General features: G+C 33.1%; 1 protein-coding gene across 2 annotated transcripts in view; it reads right to left on the bottom strand.

Annotated features, from left to right (window-relative positions):
* The window catches only part of GRM8 (glutamate metabotropic receptor 8), a 945,046-nt gene that overhangs the window by 283,106 nt on the left and 638,384 nt on the right, over positions 1-23,556 (bottom strand). The window lies entirely within an intron of this gene.

Raw genomic sequence — 23,556 nt, 5'->3', positions numbered from 1 at the left:
ACATTAGATCTTCAAAAATGCCTTTTTAAAAATTCCCATTGAGCAATGCCCACCCATTAAAGTTAATAGAGACCACAAACAAAAGAAAAGCTCTGATAGCATATTTATTCAGTGGAAAAGAACTGGCACTGAATTAAAGAATTAATCTTAAGCTCTTTAATATTTTTCAGGTTGTCTGGTTTCTAAGCCTAATGCAAGTGAAGTAGGCCAAAGTAATTATTAAATGCATCAGTAGGAGATAAAATTTAGATAAAAGAACCATTACTTTAAAAGAGAGGGGGAAAACATATAATTGCATGGGTTGACACTAATTTTAATGTCACTGAAAGTATACTTAGAAGGAGGCAGAAGCCTGCAAGTATGATCTGCGTGCTTTCCCTTTTTTGTGCATACTAAAATGTACTTGAGGAAAATAGTGTATTTGTATTTTTTGTTGGCCTGTTTATTTGTTTGGAAAGTAACATGGAAAAAATGTACAAATACTATCAAGATTTATCTAAGCTACGTGCTACTTCATTCACTTTGTCTTGATAAATATTTGTTTAATGCCTTCTATGTGCAAGTATTTTTTTTTTATTTCTTCTATGTTCAAGTATTTCTTCTACATAGTCCTATGTCTCTGACTATTTCTTAGACTTCCTTTGCTAGTTCAACCTGCCTCCCTTACCTTTACCCTGCATATTCTTCTGTTGACGATTTCATTAGCTTCTCTGATTTTGGTTATATTCACTATACTTCTAGGTGTATGTACCCACTTCTAACCCATCTTCTTAATATTGATCCAATGTCATCTTACACAACTAAACATCTCCCTCTGGAGACCCCATAAACATCTGAAAGGGAACATGTCCAGTACAGACTCATTATTGACCCCATACCTCCAAACCTGTCCTTTCTCCAAGTAACTGTATTTGAACTGAAGGTACCATTATAATACCCAAAATTTAGTACCTAATTTCATAACCTTGAAATCATTCTCAAATCTTCCTTTTCTCTCATCCCACCACATTCAATAAGTGGTTAACTCTAGGACCTCCCCTCATCTTCTCTCAATTTAGATAGCCATCCACCATATTTTAAGCCCTTGTGACTCTTTCTCCTCGGACCATTATAGTAGTCTTTTATATAATTCCCTGCTTACTTGTCTCCTGGCTTTAATGCATCTTCCATACAATGACTAAATTAATACTCCTAAAACATAGATTTGACCTAATCACTTTCCCACTAAAATGTCTTCAGGTGAATATTTGCAGATTTGTCATGTTACCTTTAAGAATAAAAGGCAAATTCATTTGGCCTTTAACAATCTGTCTCAGACTTCTCCAGTATTTATTACTATTTTTTTTTGCATTCTAAGTTCTAGCTGACAAATTCAACAATCATATTCCCTGTCCCAATGCTTTTGCACAGGCTTAGAATATATATAACTCTAGATTTAGCCCATGTGACCCTCCTTCCAAAATTGCAATCATTTGTTTGAGGGCAGGAACTGTTTCTTGTATTTTTGTCTCTCTGCTTTCTGGCATGGGATATTAAAATATAATATAAATAATGTGATAAAATAGATGCTTAATAAATGTTGGCTAAATTGAAATCAACTAATCAGTCTCACTGGGATAGCTAGGTGACCCAGTGAATAATGTTAGGTGTAAACTCAGGAAAATTCATCTTCATGAGTTCAAATCTGGTCTCAAACACTAACTAACTGTACAACTCTGGTCAAATCACTTAATCATGTTATTGTTCTTTTGTGTATATTGTTCTTCTTTCTGCTTTTTTATATGTACAACAGTATTCAATACTATGAGAAACTTTAAAGACATAGCAAAGACAGTGATAATCAGATATATCATAGAGGAAGTAGGTGAAGCTGGATCATTCAGAACAAAGTGAAGGGATTAGCTTTTGTAAGCAAGAACTGATTTTTGAAGCTGAATGCACATGGAAGCACACTATTTTTCACTTTTTTTTGTGTTTTTTTTTGGTCTGTTTTCTTTACATGATTAATATGCCCATATGTTTTGCATGATTGCATATGTAAAACATCAGATTGGTTATTGTCTCAGGGATAGACAAGGAAAAAGGATGGAAGAAAATTTGGAACTCAAAACTAAGTTAATTAATTTTTTTTATATAATTGAGGAAAATATTTCTTACAAAAATCAAGAACATTTCTTTTTCTGAGATAGCAAAGGAAAAGGAACAAACAAGTGAAGATGCAGCTAACTTTTGAGGAGAGAAGAAGGAACATAAATATTGTTACATTGAATACTGTTTATTGAAGTTCTATTAAACAGAAACAAAACTTTCTATTGAAAGTAATATTGTCCATCAAAGAGGTACAGAGGACTGAAGACCTGAGAAATATAGACAAGATTTGGAATAGCCTTTAGAGACAATATGATAAAGAACCAATTTGAGCAGAAATAAAGACTTGCTTGCTTGGTCTTTAGCATAATTTAGTTATAGTCTTCAAAAATTCAAAGTAACCCAAGAAGGAACAGAAGAAAGGGAGGGCAAAGATGAATCATGGTTGTGAAATGGCATTATGGAAAGACAAGAGATTTTTAGGGTGTTAAGGAAGAAAAAATTTAAATAGATGACCACGGAGTCTCTCTTTCTTTCTTTCTTTCTGGAAACAAAGCTGCTGAGTTCTATAAAATTGCTTTTATCCAAGGGTTGAGATTTATAATAGTTGAGGAAGAACTTAAAAGCACAAAGATAAGTACATCCAAAGTTCTCCTTTATGGAATAAATGAAATAAATTAAATCATTAAAAATGGTGGACATATGAGAAGTATAATATAAGCAATAAATTATTCAAATTTTAGAAGGAAATGTTAACATTTTGGGATTTGGAATATTCATTGCTATATGAATTTTAAGAAGGTATATTGTATGATCCAGCAGTGTTACTTCTGGGCTTATATCCCAAAGAAATACTAAAGAAGGGAAAGGGACCTGTATGTGCCAAAATGTTTGTGGCAGCCCTGTTTGTAGTGGCTAGAAACTGGAAATTGAATGGATGCCCATCAATCGGAGAATGACTGGGTAAATTGTGGTATATGAATGTTATGGAATATTATTGTTCTGTAAGAAATGACCAGCAGGATGAATACAGAGAGGCTTGGAGAGACTTACATAAACTGATGCTAAGTGAAATGAGCAGAAACAGGAGATCATTATAGAATTCAACAACGATACTGTATGAGGATGTATTCTGATGGAAGTAGATTTCTTTGACAAAGAGACCTAACTCCGTTTCAATTGATAAATGATGGACAGAAGCAGCTACATCCAAAGAAAGAACACTGGGAAATGAATATAAACTGCTTACATTTTTGTTTTTCTTCCCGGGTTATTTTTACCTTTTGAATCCAATTTTCCCTGTGCAACAAGAGAACTGATTGGTTTTGCAAACATATATTGTATCTAGGATATACTGCAACATATTTAACATATATAGGACTGCTTGCCATCTAGGGGAGGGGGTGGAGGGAGGGAGGGGAAAAATCGGAACAGAAGTGAGTGCAAGGGATAATATTGTAAAAAAAAATTACCCTGGCATGGGTTCTATCAATAAAAACTTATTATAAAATTAAAAAAGAAGGTATATTATAACTCACCATTTGAATATATCTAATAAATGCAAAACCAGATTTACAGAAACAAAATACAATTAAAGAGTAATCATTTACTTAAATATTTCTCGAGATTCCTTTAAATAGTCAGTTTCTTTTATTACATTAAAATATATTTCAACTAACAAAAACAACCCATTTACATGCAACTCTACAAAAATACATTGTTTGTATAAAATCAACTGAATATGAAATATATGTGTTACCCTTGGGCTAGATGCTTCCTCCTGGCACAAAAATCTAAGTATACTTTGAATTTACACCTTTTTTTTTTTTTAAAACTTACACTTCATTGGTTAATTTCCCTTGTTGAGATGTAACCTATAAATGTCAGGATGGGATAGTTTCCTAAAGGTAGCCACTGAGATTGCAAAAGCCCTTAGGATTGTGAAGCTCAAACATAGAACAGTTTTATTTACAGGTCAAAGATCACAAAACAACATTGTGTCTAAGCCCATAAAAGGTATACTCCTCTCCCTCCTGCCATGATTTTTGCTACTACCTGCGTTAAACTCTGGCAAGGAAGAAGGCTCTGATTTTCTCCTCCATATACAAATTCAATCCTCCCTACATCCTAGCTTCCAAGAGGGTATTGGTAATTCTTCAAGGCCCTATTTATGGGCTTCTGAATTTCCACTTCCTAGAGTTCAGCTCAAGTTGAGTGCTATCATTTTCTTACAGACAATGTTTGTCATGTTCTTTAGCAGCTCGACCTGATGGACATACTCAGCTATCTCAATGTAATGAGCCTTCTCCTCCTCTTCAAGGGAAAAAATTCATTCTGTTCTCCTGAAACTTTCTATTTTGTATCCCATTGCACACTCTCATTACAAAGGGTCTCTCAGCTTGCTCTGATATTTCTCCTGCTTCACAGTTTTTCACCTATGATTACTTAGGCCACTAATCATGTTTGTCTCCTCTCTTACCCACTGCCTGGATAATGTACTTTCCTCTTACAATCATACTACCAATGGAGTGCAAGGGCTCGGATGTTCATTGGCTCTTTTGTCACATTCTTTTCTATTTCCTGATTTTCTATAAAGCCAGAATAACCAGGTTATACAATTACAAGAGTTCTTTCTTCAAAAAAAAAAAAAAAAAAAAAAAACTCCAAGCGAGGAGGAAGCAGGGAAAAGGTTGAGTGCTTTTCTCAAGGGCAAAGGAAATTTATAGTTCTCAAGAGACATATGCTATGCCCCCTATAAAGTTTATTGTCACTTACTCTATCTGCAAAAAAAAAAAAAAAATCAAATCAGTCCTTAATTTTGAAGACCAATTGTGATTCCAAACTAATGGAAGGATCAACACAGTCTTTGAATTTTAATATTAAATATTAAATTAAATATTTAACTATCTAGGAATGTGGAATTGATCTCTTAATTCAGGTCTTCTTTTGTTTAAGTTCCGTGATTGTAATCCAAATGAGCAAATGGGGAAAATGCTCACAGATAATTAAGAAATGCCGTTACTTCAAATGGCTGGGTGTAATTGGTTATGGTTGATAATATTGCTTCCATTAAACATAATCATTATTTCCTCTACATTATTATTCAAAGCTTGAGGCTTCATAAAAATTTCACCTTACATAATGCCATAGTTTCTCCTATTAATGTATACTTCTTCCTCTATTATTAGATCTATAAAATACTGAGGCTAATAAATTACTAAGGATGTTTTATTTTTCCTTATAAAGAACAAAGGAATGGTAATTATCTCAACTTACTTCAATAGGCCCATAAAGTTGATCCCCAATCATTGAAGTCCTTATCAATGTGAATTTTTTAAATAAGTGAGAATTTTGCTCAAATCAGATGTTAGTAACAGAGGCAAATTTTAGCAACTGTATCTTAAAAGAATTACACATGAGGGAGCAAATAGTTTTGTCAATTCTACAGCCCAATTTTCTGAAAATAATCTATTTTACCCACTGTAAGTTGATGTTTGTAAGACAACAATTCAACCCAACATTATGCAGAGACACCTCTACAGAGGTACATTATGTGAAAGTCTCATAATAAGTGAAGTTTACTGAGCCTGCAGCCCTCTACAATCCTAGATTGGACAATCTTCTTAGGGAAACATTCCAGAAGACACAATTCACTAGGCCTCTAGGGAACTGGGAACTTACAAATAGACCATATCAGAACTGAAGAGTAGGTGAATTTTTTCCCAAGAGCAGTTGCTAAAAGGCAATTTTCAGTCTTTTCATTTTTCAAATCAAGAAAAATAAGATATTTTTTCTGTTTTCTTTAGTAGTACTCTGATTTTCTCTCTACTTCCCTTTCTACTTCCCCTCTTCCCCCTTTCCCTTTTCTCTATCTGTCTCTTAAATGGTACTTTAAGGTTTGCAAAGTATTTAACAAATAGTATCTCACTTTATCCTTACAACAACGCTGAGAAGTAGAATGTGTTTATTTGTGTCTGTGCCTAAAATGCTTGCTAAGATATGGAAAGGATTATATCTTCATTGGGAGAGGGAAAATGGTCACTGACAAAATTACATACCCTTAAAAAAAAAACTAAAGAAAAAAACACACTTTCATGTGGATTTCATATATCCTTTAAATGTTAGGATACATACAATCATGTGTACTCTGCATACAGAAGGCATAATATACCTATACATTCTATACATATATGCCCATATCATATATGTAAATATCACTACTAATTAAGGAATCTCAGTTACACATGTACAAGTACCTGAACATATGTATTTGATATTTGAAAGAAATGTGTTATCAATACCATTAACTTCTGCTCCAATATATAGCTCAACTCCTATATACCTTTGAAGATAATTTAGAACCAGGTGCTATTTAGTGTGTATGGGAATCCCACGAAGTGATCCTATTATCTAAATTAATAATGTGTATTTCTACTGGGCTAGAAGCAATAACTGTATATAGATAGATAGATAGATAGATAGATAGATAGACAGATAGATAGATAGTCTGGCATCTTAGTCTAGCTCCAATATGATAAGCACCAGAGATCAGGGGCCCACCAGATTGACCAAGTTGAAGTGAACCAGCCCAAAGCAGATCAAGAAAAATACTGATTTGTTTAGAAATCAAGCCAATATGTGACTCCTGGACTTCAAGTATGAACAAGAAAGATAAACAAATTAAAAAAGGTTCTTATCACCAACATACTTATCACTTTTGGCCACATGTGCGCTAAGCCTTTCCAAGATTTGACTAGGTCACTCCCCATGCAGCAGATGTTTGATCCATTACCAAGTCTATCCTCAGAACCTTCTCAACTGGGTAGGATCTGCCAAAGCCTGAACTCCATAAACATGGCTATGGGCAATGAAAGGTCAAGTTCCTGCCCTAATGAAGCATAGGAGTAAGACTCTTTTGGAAGTATTATTTAAAAGATGTATAATATGTTAGTAATAATCATCCCTCACATTTTTACACTGCTTTGCAAAGCATCTTAATATTCATTTTCCCATTCTCATTTTACAACAACACTGAAAGAGAAAAATATCTGCTATTACAGGCAGAAATCAAGCTTATGGCAAGCTTATATTCTAGGAAACATTGCTGTAAGTGGAAATAATATAAAGTAAATCTGATTTTCCTATAGAAATAATGCTACCATAGGGGGTTATTTATTGGAAAAGTATATATATATATATATATATATACATATATATATGTATATATATGTCCCTTTTATAAATGTACACAAACATACATTTTTTCTTCAAAGAAAAAATTGCAACATGTCTACAATTTTTTAAAAATCAATTCTCTCCTTATATTTCTCAGAGTTCACTATCTTGACCCCTTCCCTGAATCAAAAAAATTTCAAGACTAAAATGTACCTCAAAGACTATTTATTCTAACTCATAAATGAATCCAAAATCTCCTCTATATTATTCCAGAGACAATATCATCCAGACTTTTCTGAAGACCTCTAATGAAGAAGGACTCTTCTCTTCCAGAGACAGGTTTTTTTTCATTCTTTGAATAACTATCTCTTAGGAACTCTCCCCGTACATTGTGATGACGGCGTATTGTAAAATCAGCCAGAGTCAGGAATTCAGGTTAAGGGAAAATCTTCAATCTTTATTCTTTTTGATGTGAAGGGGGATTGCAATAGCAATGTGAGCAACTGTAACAAGAAGCCAGCCAGCAGTCCTTCCCTGTCTCTCTTCCTGCCCCTCTGCCTCCACCCATCAAAATCATCATTTCCTATATCACATCAGGACTTGCACAAAGAGTGGGCGGGGGCCATTCCTTCTCCAAGCACATATATTAATAGAGTATGATCCAATTACTATTTAGCCTCATATGCTTAGGACCTCAGTGCATCAACCCGAGCTTCAGCCCATTACATTACATGGAACCAAAATTTGCCTCTCCACTATTACTCTTCTCCTAGTACTGACTTCTGGGTTCAAAAAGAATCAGTTAATATACTCTTCATATCATAGCTCTTTAAATGAGGTAACATATGCAAGGTGCTTAGTAAAAGTTAAAGCATTGTATAAATAGTACTGTTATTTTTGCAGTTGTGTTATTGTTTGACCACATCTATTTTAATCCCAAGTGTTCTTTTTTCTAGGGCAAAAATCCCCATTTCCTTCAACTGACCCTCACATTGCATAATCTCAAGGCCCTTTATCATATTAATTGTTTTCTTATAGATATTTTTCAATTTCTAAATGTATTTTATAAAATGTAATGCCCAGAACCAAATACAATATATAATAGTGAGCTTTCTGTCATTGGAAGTATTCAAACAGAGGTTAACTATAATGCAGGGATATAATAGAGAGAATACGTATAGTTAAGTATCAACACAGTCAACTAATAATTATGAGGTATCTAATTATTAAAATACTGTGCTAGGAGGAGGTAGGGATACAAGGATAAATAAATACATGGATTAATGGACAGATATATAGATAAATATGACACGATATGTGATATGACATAATATATGATACCTACAGATTTCCATAAGTCCCAAATTCATCCTCGTCCCTACATACTGCAAATATAGTTTAACAAAAACCTTAGATTGTGAATCTAAATTTAGGAATTTAAATCTCCTTGTATGCCTGAGAAAGTTATAAGAACTGCTAACTCTTGAACTCATGCTTAAAACCCATGGCTTTCCCACTTTTAAAGGATAATAGTCATCCATTGGTCTTAGGAACCAAAAATTTTGGTACAATTCCAAATAAAAGTATTATTTTGCTTTATTTCTTACTTTATTGCTTTATTTCCTATTGCTTTATGTCACATGATCTATCCTAGAATTCTCAACAGGATACATGCACGCAGACCCTAACATACATCGTTTTTTAAAATATCTAATTATCTTCCTATTCACTATAATCATCCTTGTCTTTGCTAACAACCTATTCCAACTTTTCATTGGATGAGAAGGCATAGGAATCATATCATATATACTCATTGGAAGATGATTTGGACAAATTGATGCAAACACTGTCACCCTGCAAGCCGTCCTTTACAACCGAATGGGTGATATTGGCTTTATACTATCTATAGCGTGACTAATAATTAACAGCAACTCCTGAGATATCCAACACATCTTCATAACAAATGTCGACACCCTAGCGCTATTAGGACTCATCATCACCGAAACCGGAAAATCAGCCCAATTCAGCTTACACCCATGACTGCCCTCAGCCATAGAAGGCCCCACTGAGGCAGGAGAAACCCCTGCCCAGGGATATCTATAGAGGTCATGTGAATTGGATTAAATAACCTCTGTAGTCCCTTCCAACTGAAAATACTGTAATTTGAACTATAAATGATAAATCGCTATGGCACAAAGTTTAATAAAGTATATATAAATAGATTAATGAACCACAAAGTAAGCTATCAATAATGCTTTAGAGTTATATAATCATGGAATTTCAGAGTAGCAGGAATCTCATATTATCTAGTCCAATCATTTTACAGATGAGGAGACTTAAGTGGAGAAAAGTGAAATGACTTTGCTAATACAATGAATTATGCTCATAGCCAGGCCGAGATACCACATTGTACTAAAGTTTTAAATTCATTTTTTCATAATTACTTTCCTTCCATTTTTTCCTAATAATTTTTTAATGAAGGAAATCTTCACATAGGCCATCATTTTCAGATGGTATTCCTCAATGGAAAATCATGTTGGGCTCTATAGAGTGACTAGGAGGAGAATAATGACTTTTTTGAAAAATTGTCTCAGGGATGTTGGTTTTTGCTCCTTTAAATTAAAAAGTTCTTTGTTACAAGAATAGAAATTGAAGATTAACTTGCTCGTTACTCTGCTGCTTTTTAAACAAAATAGTTTTCTACTTCTGCTGCAACTTTACCATTTCATCAGTGAAGCAGTTTTTCCTTGTATCCTGCTAATATGCAAAGCACACAACTGAAAAAAAATGAACCTTATTTGCCCCGAAACTTTTCAATCCTTTGGATCTTTACTATGTAGTTGCTTCACACTGTTAAAAATACTTTAAGATTTGATTCAAGAGTGCATATTGCTTTGCCCTGATGCCAATAAATCTAATATTTCCCACTGAACCATAAGTTTCCAATTCAATTGCAAACAATTAGCCGAGACTATCTCAGTGGAATCTGGCATAGCTATCTCTTAAACAGATCTTTTAAAGCTTTGTTGTTTGGGGTTTTTGTTTGTTTTTTGTTAATATAGATTTTATTGTTATCTCTTGGTTGATGGGTTGTTGTTATTTTTTTTTTTTATATCAGCAGACTTTCTCCCAGGATTCCATAAAACAAGTTATTTTTTGAAGAAGGGAAAAGAAGAAGAAAAAAAAATTAGCAAAACTCTAAATAGAAAAAGCTGAAAATATATGCAATGTACCTGTTGTTCTCTACCCTCTATAAAGATATAGAGTGAGAATACTTTATCATGTGCTTTTCTTTGAGGATATACTTATTTTTTGCAATTATACAATATTCATTTTCATTGTTTTATGGGTGATCATTCCATTGGCATTGTTGTAATCACTGAAAATATTACTTTCTTGGCTCTATTCATTTTACTCTTCATGGGTCATGTAAATCTTTCCATATTTCTCAGTATTCATCATATTGTTTCTTACAGTTTCTTGCAGCACAGTAATATTCGGTTACATTCATATTGCAAATTGGTTTAGCTACTCCCCAACCAGTGAACATTTACATTATTGTCATATTAATTACTATCACTTAACACATATTCTATAAGACTTTAAGAGACCCCAAAAATCTACTAAGGGAAATTGGACTATCTTAAAAGATAGTGACTCTATCCATGAAGCATTCAAACAAATCTTAAATGATTTCAAACAGTGTTTAAGATTCTTTCTAATTTTGAAATGCTAAGATTACATTAAGTTCCAACCAGAGATTAACTAAAAGTCTACAAGCCAAGCCTTCAAAGCAATCCAAGAATGTTGTAATTTAAATGAATCATAAGTAAGTTAAGGCAAATAGCACAAAGAGGTTTCAAAAGTCAGGTATCTAGAAGCTTAAATAAATTAAGGTTAATTTACATAAATAATAGAAGCTTGAATAATGAGACATAAAATAATGATAACATAAGCAAATAAGAGAAAATGAAATTATTCTAATTTTAAGTTTTATCTTTGACTGCCTTTTTCTAACTTGCTGGTTGTGACCAATCCTGGACTTGTGGTTTGTGAAGAAGATAAGAAGGAAAAATAGAAGTTTTTTGGGATAAACATCAATGTCCTCATATTAATCAGGCGAAACTAAAAAAAAGAGGAATGTTATAGTTCCAGCACATCTTCAGGATCTGGGATAACAGGTTAAGAGTTGGACAAGTTTTTGTAATCCTGGAATATGAGTGTCCTACATATTAAAGGTATAATAAGGGCTAGGATAAGAGATGCTACATAGAAGAGAAAGCAGACTTCCCCATACACACACCAAAATAGTGTATGATAGAAAGACCCATGGATATGGAACAAGAGTATTTATCAATAAACCTTCATTAATTGCCTTCACCTGTGACACATTGTGCTAAATACTGGGAATATAAAATTTTAAAAAAAATACATAGTCCCTGACCTCGAGAAAGTTGCAAGCTAATGGAAGATAACAACACATAAAGTGAAGCTAAAAAGGATGCTGGGTAGGGCAAGAAAGAGAATAAGACATCTTGATCCTAAATATGATGAAGTGCAAAGTAGCATAGCCATGTAAGAAATGCAGATGTGATTGGCCTGGGAAATTTGTTAAGGAGCTGATATAAACTTAAATTCTGGCTCTGTCACTTAATTCTAGTAGGGTTTGGTACAAGTCACTTTACTTTTCTAAGCCTCAGTTTCTTTAATTGTAAAATGAAGGGATTTAATTAATTAATCAATTAAGTAATTAATAAGTGGATTGAATAATAACCTAAGGATCTTTCTACATTTAAGGTCCTTTCTTTCTCTGTCACAATTAAGTATTTCCTTAGTGAAGGAGAAGGGTACCTGAGGGAAGCTTCATAGAATTACAACTGGGTATGAAAAATAGAAAGTATACCAAGATATTTCAGATCATTCATGGATATGTATATACTCAGTTTTTAAATGAACTTTTATTTGTGATGGTATCTTAAAATATGGGTCTAAAAAAAGATGAATTTAGGAAAAAGAAATAATCTCATACATATGATAAAACTATTCTGGGGAAAAAGAATTCCAAAATTCTATTTAATTTGCTATGTGTACCCTCGGGTAATTTTCACAGATAATTTTAGTCACAACTAAAGTGGAAAAAGGAGATTCCAGCAGGATAGGGAAGGGGGACAAAAATGAGCAAGGCAACCGAAGCTGTTTCAGTATGATGCACAATTATTATGTAAAATCAGGGAAGGATGGTATCTCATGCCAAGATTTACATTTTGGTTTCCTTAAAAGGGGTTCTTGTTGTGGAAAACAATTGCTGAGAAAATGACAGCAGCAGATGTTTGCTTGAGACAGAGATTCTCTGAAAGAATCAAAGCACAAAGTCTACAAGTAATCAACGCCAAGGAAACTGCATGAAATCAGGGTTCCCAAACTGGCATCCTAATCCACAGTTGTCCTCAAAAAGGGTAATTTCATTATATTCAATTAAGAAAGTGAAATACTGTACTACTATCTTTAAATAGCAAGAATAATTATTACACAAATATGGTGCTCATATATTAAGCCTTTACTTATTTGAATCAGCTAATTTATACCATACTTATTTAGACAAGAAGGAAGATAGATAATTTTGTAGTATTAAATACATAGCTTGATTGATAAATGAGTTGTATGGGCAATGTTTAACCTGTTTTGAAAAATATTTTGGGGGACTTCAGAAACACCTATTTATGATACACAAATTTAATGTTATTTATGCATTTTATGTCCATTTATTAAAAAGAAAAAAATGATTCCTAAGAATCACCTAGGAAGACTTGATTAATACTATTCTAACTGTTGCAAATATCTGGAAGAAGATGGCCTATTGTTATAAATGTACTGCAATTCAAATATTTTATGTATCCCCATGTGCTTTTCTTCCAAAGTCATGAAACTTCATTCTTGAATATTTATATCCACCAATTAATTGATAAATATTTATTTGACACCATGCTAAATGCTGGGTGAGAAAGAAGGTTTACCAAAAAAAAAAAAAAAAGTAAAAATCAGTCCCTGCCCTCCAGGAACTTCCAATCTAATAAGGAGCCCTATATGTAAATATGTGTCTTCATGAATTATTAGATTTCTTCCTGACCTAAGGCAGAAATAAATTTGATTTTAAGTTGTAAAATCTCAAGTCAATTTTGGTGAAAACACATTGTATTTAATATGTAAATTCATTTTAAAATTAGCTTTTTGAGAAAGGGAATCAATGTTTTTTTTTTTTTTAATTAGTTTTTTTTTTTTTTAATTTCATTCAGTCCAAAAGGTAGTCAAGCTCTTATTGTCATATCCATTGATGAATTGTTAAAAAAAAAAATTACCCTGGCATGAATTCTATCAATAAAAAGTTATTTTAAAAAAAGCCATCACTGTAAATATACATATATAATGTAAATATATATAGTATCAATATTTATAAACTGTGAGCTATTGTCATTTTCTGAAATTAAAGTCTTATATAATCAACTTACAATCAATTAACCTTATCCTGTCATTATTACTTTTCAATATGGAATAATGGTTCAATTCAAGATTTCAATACTTTGTTTACTCATTATTAATACTATGATGTCCTATATCATAATAAAATGTGGCAAAAAATTAAGAGTACACACTACCAATAATTAAGAAAAAAATTAGTGAATACAATAATTGTGGGGAATTTATTTTTTAAAGTATGTATGGCACGATTATTACCCTTAAGGAGTTTACGATCTAGTTAGGAAGATGAGCCTCTAAGAATTTATTCATAACTATATAAGACAGCAAATAGAAAGTAGAAATTAAATAGTATAGACATTAAGAATCTGGAGAAAGGAGCAATCACTTGACAAGAGTGGAATCACTATGAGGAGATGGCTAGATTAGAACTAGAAAATGTAGGCTGGGCAATATTTAGAGAGGCAATGTAAAAAGCTGAGCCCAAAGTATATCAGGATGCTAGCCTGACCAAGGGGATTAGAGGCTTTAAAGTTTAGAGCTTCCTGAAATGCCTTTGTTTTAAGCCAATAGTGTCAAATAGAAAAGGGTCCTAGTGGGATTCATATTGACTTAGAAAACAAATGTTAACATTATCTGTGTTGTATTGTATATTTTAAATTTATTTTGCTAAACATTCTTCAATTAACTTTTCATCTGGTTCAGATAGTACCTAGAAGTTTTGCTACAAGCATATGACCACAAATCTAATATTAGAATGATCCCATTAAACTTGAGCTACTTTAAAAAAGTTATATAATTCAACTATCTCTGTCTTTTAGGAGTTTAGGTTATTAATAAAGCCAAAATCATAAAATGTTCATCTTAATCACCTCAGACTTCAAAAAGTCTGATCATCCTAGATATTTAAACCTATGACTTTGTAACACTGCTTACACCAGCTATTCACTCACTTCACAATAATCCCCCCATATAATACAGCAGTCAGTCAACAAGCAATATTAGTCAATTATGTATCAGGCACAGTGCTAAGTGCTTTGGATACAAGGGAAGGGGGAGGAGAGTAGAGGGCGGGATAAATTCTCTCCCTTCAGCTCACATTCTAATGGGAGAAACAATAGGCAAATAAATATGTGCATGCAAGATAATACAATGTCACTGAAAGATAATTTCAGAAAGAAGAAAAGGAAAGGGGTTGGAAAAGAGAAAGTACCTTCTACAGAAGATGGGATTTGAGTTAAGGATTGAAAGAAGACCAAAAAGTCAGAAGTTAAAGGTGAGAAGGGAGAGAATTCCAGGAATATGGTGCAGTGAAGATGCATGAAGTGGAAGACAGAATTCTTGTCAGTCAATCAACTAGCATTTATTAAGTAAGTGCCTTCTACATGCCAGACATTGTGTTAAGCATGAGTAATAGGAAGAAAGGCAAAAGGCAATTCCTACTTTCAGAGCTCAAAATCTAAGAGATTTTGAAAAACAACATGTAAGCAACTATGTACTCATACATACTATACTACATACACTATGTGTATATAACATATATACTAAATAGATAACATCTATATAGTATATATACTATGTACTTATATACATATAATTATGTTTATATAATAAAGTGGGTATTAAGGTGGGATTTCAGGTGGAATTTGGAGAAATCCAGAGAAGTCAGCAGGCAAAGCTGAGAAGGGAAGAATCATAGGGGATGACTATCCAAAATATATATAGTCAGAAAATAGTGTCATTAAGGAAGCCTATGTAGAGTATGTAGATGGAAACAAAGTATAAGAAGGTTGGAAAGACAGAAGAAGGTCATTAAATAAAGGTATTTAAATGCCTTTCCCCCAAAAAAGGATATTTGACCACAGAGGCAATAGAAACTAATTTTTTTTCTGGTAGAAAGAAGTGACATAATCAGCCTTGAATTTGAAGATTAATTTGAAAACTGATCAGACAGTGTATGGAAGTTTGGAAAAAATAGAGTAAGGCAGACTAACCCGCAGCCTATTTCAATAATGAGAGCATGTTGTATGAAAAATAGAAAGTATACCAAGATATTTCAGATCATTCATGGATATGTATATACTCAGTTTTTAAATGAACTTTTATTTGTGATGGTATCTTAAAATATGGGTCTAAAAAAAGATGAATTTAGGAAAAAGAAATAATCTCATACATATGATAAAACTATTCTGGGGAAAAAGAATTCCAAAATTCTATTTAATTTGCTATGTGTACCCTCGGGTAATTTTCACAGATAATTTTAGTCACAACTAAAGTGGAAAAAGGAGATTCCAGCAGGATAGGGAAGGGGGACAAAAATGAGCAAGGCAACCGAAGCTGTTTCAGTATGATGCACAATTATTATGTAAAATCAGGGAAGGATGGTATCTCATGCCAAGATTTACATTTTGGTTTCCTTAAAAGGGGTTCTTGTTGTGGAAAACAATTGCTGAGAAAATGACAGCAGCAGATGTTTGCTTGAGACAGAGATTCTCTGAAAGAATCAAAGCACAAAGTCTACAAGTAATCAACGCCAAGGAAACTGCATGAAATCAGGGTTCCCAAACTGGCATCCTAATCCACAGTTGTCCTCAAAAAGGGTAATTTCATTATATTCAATTAAGAAAGTGAAATACTGTACTACTATCTTTAAATAGCAAGAATAATTATTACACAAATATGGTGCTCATATATTAAGCCTTTACTTATTTGAATCAGCTAATTTATACCATACTTATTTAGACAAGAAGGAAGATAGATAATTTTGTAGTATTAAATACATAGCTTGATTGATAAATGAGTAGTATGGGCAATGTTTAACCTGTTTTGAAAAATATTTTGGGGGACTTCAGAAACACCTATTTATGATACACAAATTTAATGTTATTTATGCATTTTATGTCCATTTATTAAAAAGAAAAAAATGATTCCTAAGAATCACCTAGGAAGACTTGATTAATACTATTCTAACTGTTGCAAATATCTGGAAGAAGATGGCCTATTGTTATAAATGTACTGCAATTCAAATATTTTATGTATCCCCATGTGCTTTTCTTCCAAAGTCATGAAACTTCATTCTTGAATATTTATATCCACCAATTAATTGATAAATATTTATTTGACACCATGCTAAATGCTGGGTGAGAAAGAAGGTTTACCAAAAAAAAAAAAAAGTAAAAATCAGTCCCTGCCCTCCAGGAACTTCCAATCTAATAAGGAGCCCTATATGTAAATATGTGTCTTCATGAATTATTAGATTTCTTCCTGACCTAAGGCAGAAATAAATTTGATTTTAAGTTGTAAAATCTCAAGTCAATTTTGGTGAAAACACATTGTATTTAATATGTAAATTCATTTTAAAATTAGCTTTTTGAGAAAGGGAATCAATGTTTTTTTTTTTTTAATTAGTTTTTTTTTTTTTTTAATTTCATTCAGTCCAAAAGGTAGTCAAGCTCTTATTGTCATATCCATTGATGAATTGTTAAAAAAAAAAATTACCCTGGCATGAATTCTATCAATAAAAAGTTATTTTAAAAAAAGCCATCACTGTAAATATACATATATAATGTAAATATATATAGTATCAATATTTATAAACTGTGAGCTATTGTCATTTTCTGAAATTAAAGTCTTATATAATCAACTTACAATCAATTAACCTTATCCTGTCATTATTACTTTTCAATATGGAATAATGGTTCAATTCAAGATTTCAATACTTTGTTTACTCATTATTAATACTATGATGTCCTATATCATAATAAAATGTGGCAAAAAATTAAGAGTACACACTACCAATAATTAAGAAAAAAATTAGTGAATACAATAATTGTGGGGAATTTATTTTTTAAAGTATGTATGGCACGATTATTACCCTTAAGGAGTTTACGATCTAGTTAGGAAGATGAGCCTCTAAGAATTTATTCATAACTATATAAGACAGCAAATAGAAAGTAGAAATTAAATAGTATAGACATTAAGAATCTGGAGAAAGGAGCAATCACTTGACAAGAGTGGAATCACTATGAGGAGATGGCTAGATTAGAACTAGAAAATGTAGGCTGGGCAATATTTAGAGAGGCAATGTAAAAAGCTGAGCCCAAAGTATATCAGGATGCTAGCCTGACCAAGGGGATTAGAGGCTTTAAAGTTTAGAGCTTCCTGAAATGCCTTTGTTTTAAGCCAATAGTGTCAAATAGAAAAGGGTCCTAGTGGGATTCATATTGACTTAGAAAACAAATGTTAACATTATCTGTGTTGTATTGTATATTTTAAATTTATTTTGCTAAACATTCTTCAATTAACTTTTCATCTGGTTCAGATAGTACCTAGAAGTTTTGCTACAAGCATATGACCACAAATCTAATATTAGAATGATCCCATTAAACTTGAGCTACTTTAAAAAAGTTATATAATTCAACTATCTCTGTCTTTTAGGAGTTTAGGTTATTAATAAAGCCAAAATCATAAAATGTTCATCTTAATCACCTCAGACTTCAAAAAGTCTGATCATCCTAGATATTTAAACCTATGACTTTGTAACACTGCTTACACCAGCTATTCACTCACTTCACAATAATCCCCCCATATAATACAGCAGTCAGTCAACAAGCAATATTAGTCAATTATGTATCAGGCACAGTGCTAAGTGCTTTGGATACAAGGGAAGGGGGAGGAGAGTAGAGGGCGGGATAAATTCTCTCCCTTCAGCTCACATTCTAATGGGAGAAACAATAGGCAAATAAATATGTGCATGCAAGATAATACAATGTCACTGAAAGATAATTTCAGAAAGAAGAAAAGGAAAGGGGTTGGAAAAGAGAAAGTACCTTCTACAGAAGATGGGATTTGAGTTAAGGATTGAAAGAAGACCAAAAAGTCAGAAGTTAAAGGTGAGAAGGGAGAGAATTCCAGGAATATGGTGCAGTGAAGATGCATGAAGTGGAAGACAGAATTCTTGTCAGTCAATCAACTAGCATTTATTAAGTAAGTGCCTTCTACATGCCAGACATTGTGTTAAGCATGAGTAATAGGAAGAAAGGCAAAAGGCAATTCCTACTTTCAGAGCTCAAAATCTAAGAGATTTTGAAAAACAACATGTAAGCAACTATGTACTCATACATACTATACTACATACACTATGTGTATATAACATATATACTAAATAGATAACATCTATATAGTATATATACTATGTACTTATATACATATAATTATGTTTATATAATAAAGTGGGTATTAAGGTGGGATTTCAGGTGGAATTTGGAGAAATCCAGAGAAGTCAGCAGGCAAAGCTGAGAAGGGAAGAATCATAGGGGATGACTATCCAAAATATATATAGTCAGAAAATAGTGTCATTAAGGAAGCCTATGTAGAGTATGTAGATGGAAACAAAGTATAAGAAGGTTGGAAAGACAGAAGAAGGTCATTAAATAAAGGTATTTAAATGCCTTTCCCCCAAAAAAGGATATTTGACCACAGAGGCAATAGAAACTAATTTTTTTTCTGGTAGAAAGAAGTGACATAATCAGCCTTGAATTTGAAGATTAATTTGAAAACTGATCAGACAGTGTATGGAAGTTTGGAAAAAATAGAGTAAGGCAGACTAACCCGCAGCCTATTTCAATAATGAGAGCATGTTGTATGAAAAATAGAAAGTAAGCCATATTTTAGGTGCTTAAAAGGCAGTAAAATATAAGAAGTCAGGTAAAGTTGGAAGGGACCAGGTACAAAGGGCTTTAAATGCTAGACAGAGGATTTGACATTTGATACTGGAGGTAATAGGATGCGCATTGGAGCTTATTAAATAGGGGGAAACATAGATATGTGCTTTAGGAAAATCTTTGAGGCAACTAAACAGATGGATTAAGGAAGAGAGAAAAAGCAGGGAAACCCAGCTGAAGGATATTACAGTAACTCAAACAGGAGATAATAAAGAACCTTTATCTTCTATATCAGGGTGGATATGTGAGTGGAGAAAAGAAAACATACATAGCAATCTGATGATCTGATGCAGAAATAAGATTTGCCACAGATTGGACATATGAACCAATATACTGAATACTGCATAAGGGCAAAAATGGAGAAACAGAAATAATTTTATAGAAAGTGCCTGCTCACCTTTTGCAGGAGCCAAGAAAGCTGGAAGGAAAGAAATTAACTCTTCCTTGCCTTTTTCTCAATCTAAAGGAATAACAAGAGCCAGGGACCTTAGTCCATTCCAGAACACCGCTCTCCTCTCAAGTTTTAATAATTGTTATGGTGAGGAATAATCTTTAACATTAACATTAACACTCACTTTTCCCTCCCTCCCCCATTATAATATTTTTTAAAAACCCAATTACCCCCTCAACATCCTTGACTCCTCTTGTTTTATAGAGGTACTGATGCTGCTGCCCCCTTTAAACTAGATTTCCAGGGGTCTTTATAGCTATTGTCTGAAAGTCTGAATCTACTTACTAATTATGAGGTTAAGTGATAAAACAGTCATTCTCAACTTTGGTGTATACACACACACACACACACACACACACACACACACATATATATGTAAAGCTTTTTATTTTCAAAACATATGCACAGATAATTTAACAACATTGACCCTTGCATAGCCTTGTGTTTCAGATTTTCTTCTCCTTCCCTTCACCCCTAGAAGGCAAGCAATCCAATATATGTTATACATGTTAAAATATATGTTGAATCCTATATATATAAACATATTTATACAATTCTTTTGCTTCACAAGAGAAATCAGATCAAAAAAAAAGAAAGTAAATGAGTAAGAAAACAAAATGCAAGTGAACAACAATAAAAAGAGTGAGAATGTTATGTTGTGATACACACTCATTTCCCACAGTCCTCTCTCTGGGTGTAGATGGCTCTCTTCATCACAAGATCATTGGAACTGGCATCATTGTTGGAAAGAGTCACATTCATCAGAATTGGTCGTCGTGTAATATTGACATTGCCACGTACAATGATCTCCTGATTCTGCTCATTTCACTTAGCATCAGTTCATGTAAGTCTCTCTAGGCTTCTCTAAAACCATCCTCCTGATAGTTTCTTACAGAACAATAATATTCCATAATATTTACATACCATAACCTATTCAACCATTCTCCAATTGCTGGGCAGCCTCTCAGTTTCCAGTTTCTTGCCACTACAAAAAGGGTTGCCACAAACATTTTGGCACATACAGGTCCCTTTCCTTTCTTTAGTATCTCTTTGGAGTATAAGCCCAATAGAAACACTGCTGGATCAAAGGTATGCACAGTTTGATAATTTTTTGAGCATAGTTCCAAACTGCTCTCCAGAATGACTGGATCCGTTCATAGTTCCACCAACAATGTATCAGTGTTCCAGTTTTCCCAAATCCCCTCCAACATTTGTCCTTGTCTTTTCCTGTCATCTTAGCCAATGTGAGAGATATATAATAGTATCTCAGAATTGTCTTAATTTGCATTTCTCTGATCAATAGTGATTTATAGAACCTTCTCATATGATTAGAAATAGTTTTAATTTTTTCATCTGAAAATTGTCTGTTCATGCCCTTTGACCATTTATCATTTGGAGAATGACTTGGATTCTTATAAATGTGAGTCAATTCTCTATATATTTTAGAAATGAGGCCTTTCTCAGAACACTTAAATGTAAAAATGATTTCCCAATTTATTGCTTCCCTTCTGATTTTGTCTGCATTAGTGTTGTTTGAACTAAAACTTTTTAAACTTATTATAATCTAAATTATCTATCTGCTGTTCAATTATGAGTTCTAGTTCTTCTTTGGACATATATTCCTTTCTTCTACACAGATCTCAGAAGTAAACTATCCTATGTTCTTCTAATTTGCTTATAATATCACTCTTTTATGTCTAAATCATGAATCCATTTAGATCTTATTTTGAAATCGAGGGGACACAGTCCGGTGTTCTGCACTCCTGAGGTCCTGAGAATTTATCTCTGTTTGAACTCTGTCTGTAGTCAGAACTTTGTTACAAGCTTTTCCTTCCCTAATGCAGGTGGTATTTTCTGTCTTCAATTGCAGGCACACTTGGCCCCCAGATGTGCCACCTTAAACCTTATCTATTACCAAAGACCTTGACAACTTGATAAGCATAAAACTTAAAGAAATATTGTTTCCTTGTTAACTTTTGCCACCTGTCTGGGAATGGAATTTTTGGTGCGATAAATGTTTTAGAACATTCTTGTGATTTTTTCCTATAAATATGTGTCCCTGAAACTGCTCAGTGCTGACTCCCCAAGTCTTGTACTTGTGGGCTCAATCACTGGCCCACAACAAACGCTCTTAAATATATATTATTTTGGCTCCCCTGTATTTTCTCTTGCCCAGGTATTTCAATCTCGGTATGTGGTGTTAAGTATGGGTCAAGCCCTAATTTCTTCCATACTAGTTTCCAATTTTCCCAACACTTTTTGTCAAATAGTGAGTTCTTATTCCAAAATCTGGACTCTCTGGATTTGTCAAACACTAAATTGCTATAGTTATTGCCTATTTTGTCATGTGATCCTAACCTATTCCACTGATTGATTACTCTATTTTTTAGCCAGTACCAAATGGTTTTGATGACCACTGTTTTATAATATAGTTTTACATTATAAAGGCTGGCACAGCAAGGCCACTTTTATTGGCATTTTTTTTTCATTAATTCCCTTGAAATTCTTGACCTTTTGTTCTTCCCGATGAACTTTTTTATTATTTTTCTAGATCTGTAAAATAATTTCTTGAGAGTTTGATTGGTATAGTACTAAATGAGTCAATTAATTTAGGTAGAATTGTCATTTTTATTATATTTGCTCAGCCTATCTATGAGCACTTGATATTTTACTAACTGATTAGGTCTGACTTTATTTGTGTGGAAAGTGTTTTATATCAATTTTGGTTTCTTAATCTGTCAAAGGGAGACAATGGTACTGTGGACTACCTACTTCAAGATTCTGTTATAAGAAAAAATGCTACAGAAACTCTAAAATATTATATAAATAGGACATTATTAATATTGTTATTATTATAAGGTTGAAATAGTTATTTACTGACTGCTGACATTCACTATAGATTCAGAAGAGAGGCTTCACTTGTAACCTCAGAATTCTGAACAAGAAATCATCTCCAATATTTTCACTCTTTAAAACTCAGTAGAGTTATGGCACCCAAGGATAGATAAAAGAAAGAAAAGGGGGGGGGGAACAAAATCAACTTAAAACCACAGTGACAATTCAGATCTCTGAGAATAAACAGGATCTAGACTAAATCCTTCAGTCTTCACTTTGATTGAGACTTAGGCCTCCAGACTTGCATCAGTAGCCTTAAAGTATCAGGCAAGGCTGGAAACTACTTTGAAATACAAAAATAAAGTCTATACAAAGGAAATTCAGGTCTTTTAGGCTACCAGAAGGACATCAAATGCCTCTCTTTTCATTTGCACTGTCTAATTAATCCTCCAAACCACAGTGGGAAGTAACACTTATACAAATAATAGAAACTGACTGTGATTTAATTGCTATAGGGATAAGCAAAACAGAGGAAGACACTTGTACCAATGCAGATCAGCATTTTCTCTGTAATTTATAGTCTTAGAGAATTGCCTAGAACTTGAAGAGGGTAAGAGACTCACCCAGAACCACTTGTCAGGGATCTATCAAAGTCAGCACTTGAACACAGCTCTTCCTGGCTCCAAAGACAGCTCTTCTACACACTGCCTCTTTATGACACTTGATGGCAATTTAAGTATGATAATGAAAACTTAAACCTATCTGATCTATCTATCTGATATAAATCTATCTGATCCTGAACCCAGGACA

The sequence above is a fragment of the Antechinus flavipes genome, chromosome 5 (assembly GCF_016432865.1).
Source record: "Antechinus flavipes isolate AdamAnt ecotype Samford, QLD, Australia chromosome 5, AdamAnt_v2, whole genome shotgun sequence".
Lineage (NCBI taxonomy): Eukaryota > Metazoa > Chordata > Mammalia > Dasyuromorphia > Dasyuridae > Antechinus > Antechinus flavipes.
This window is presented reverse-complemented; position numbering and strand designations above follow the sequence as displayed.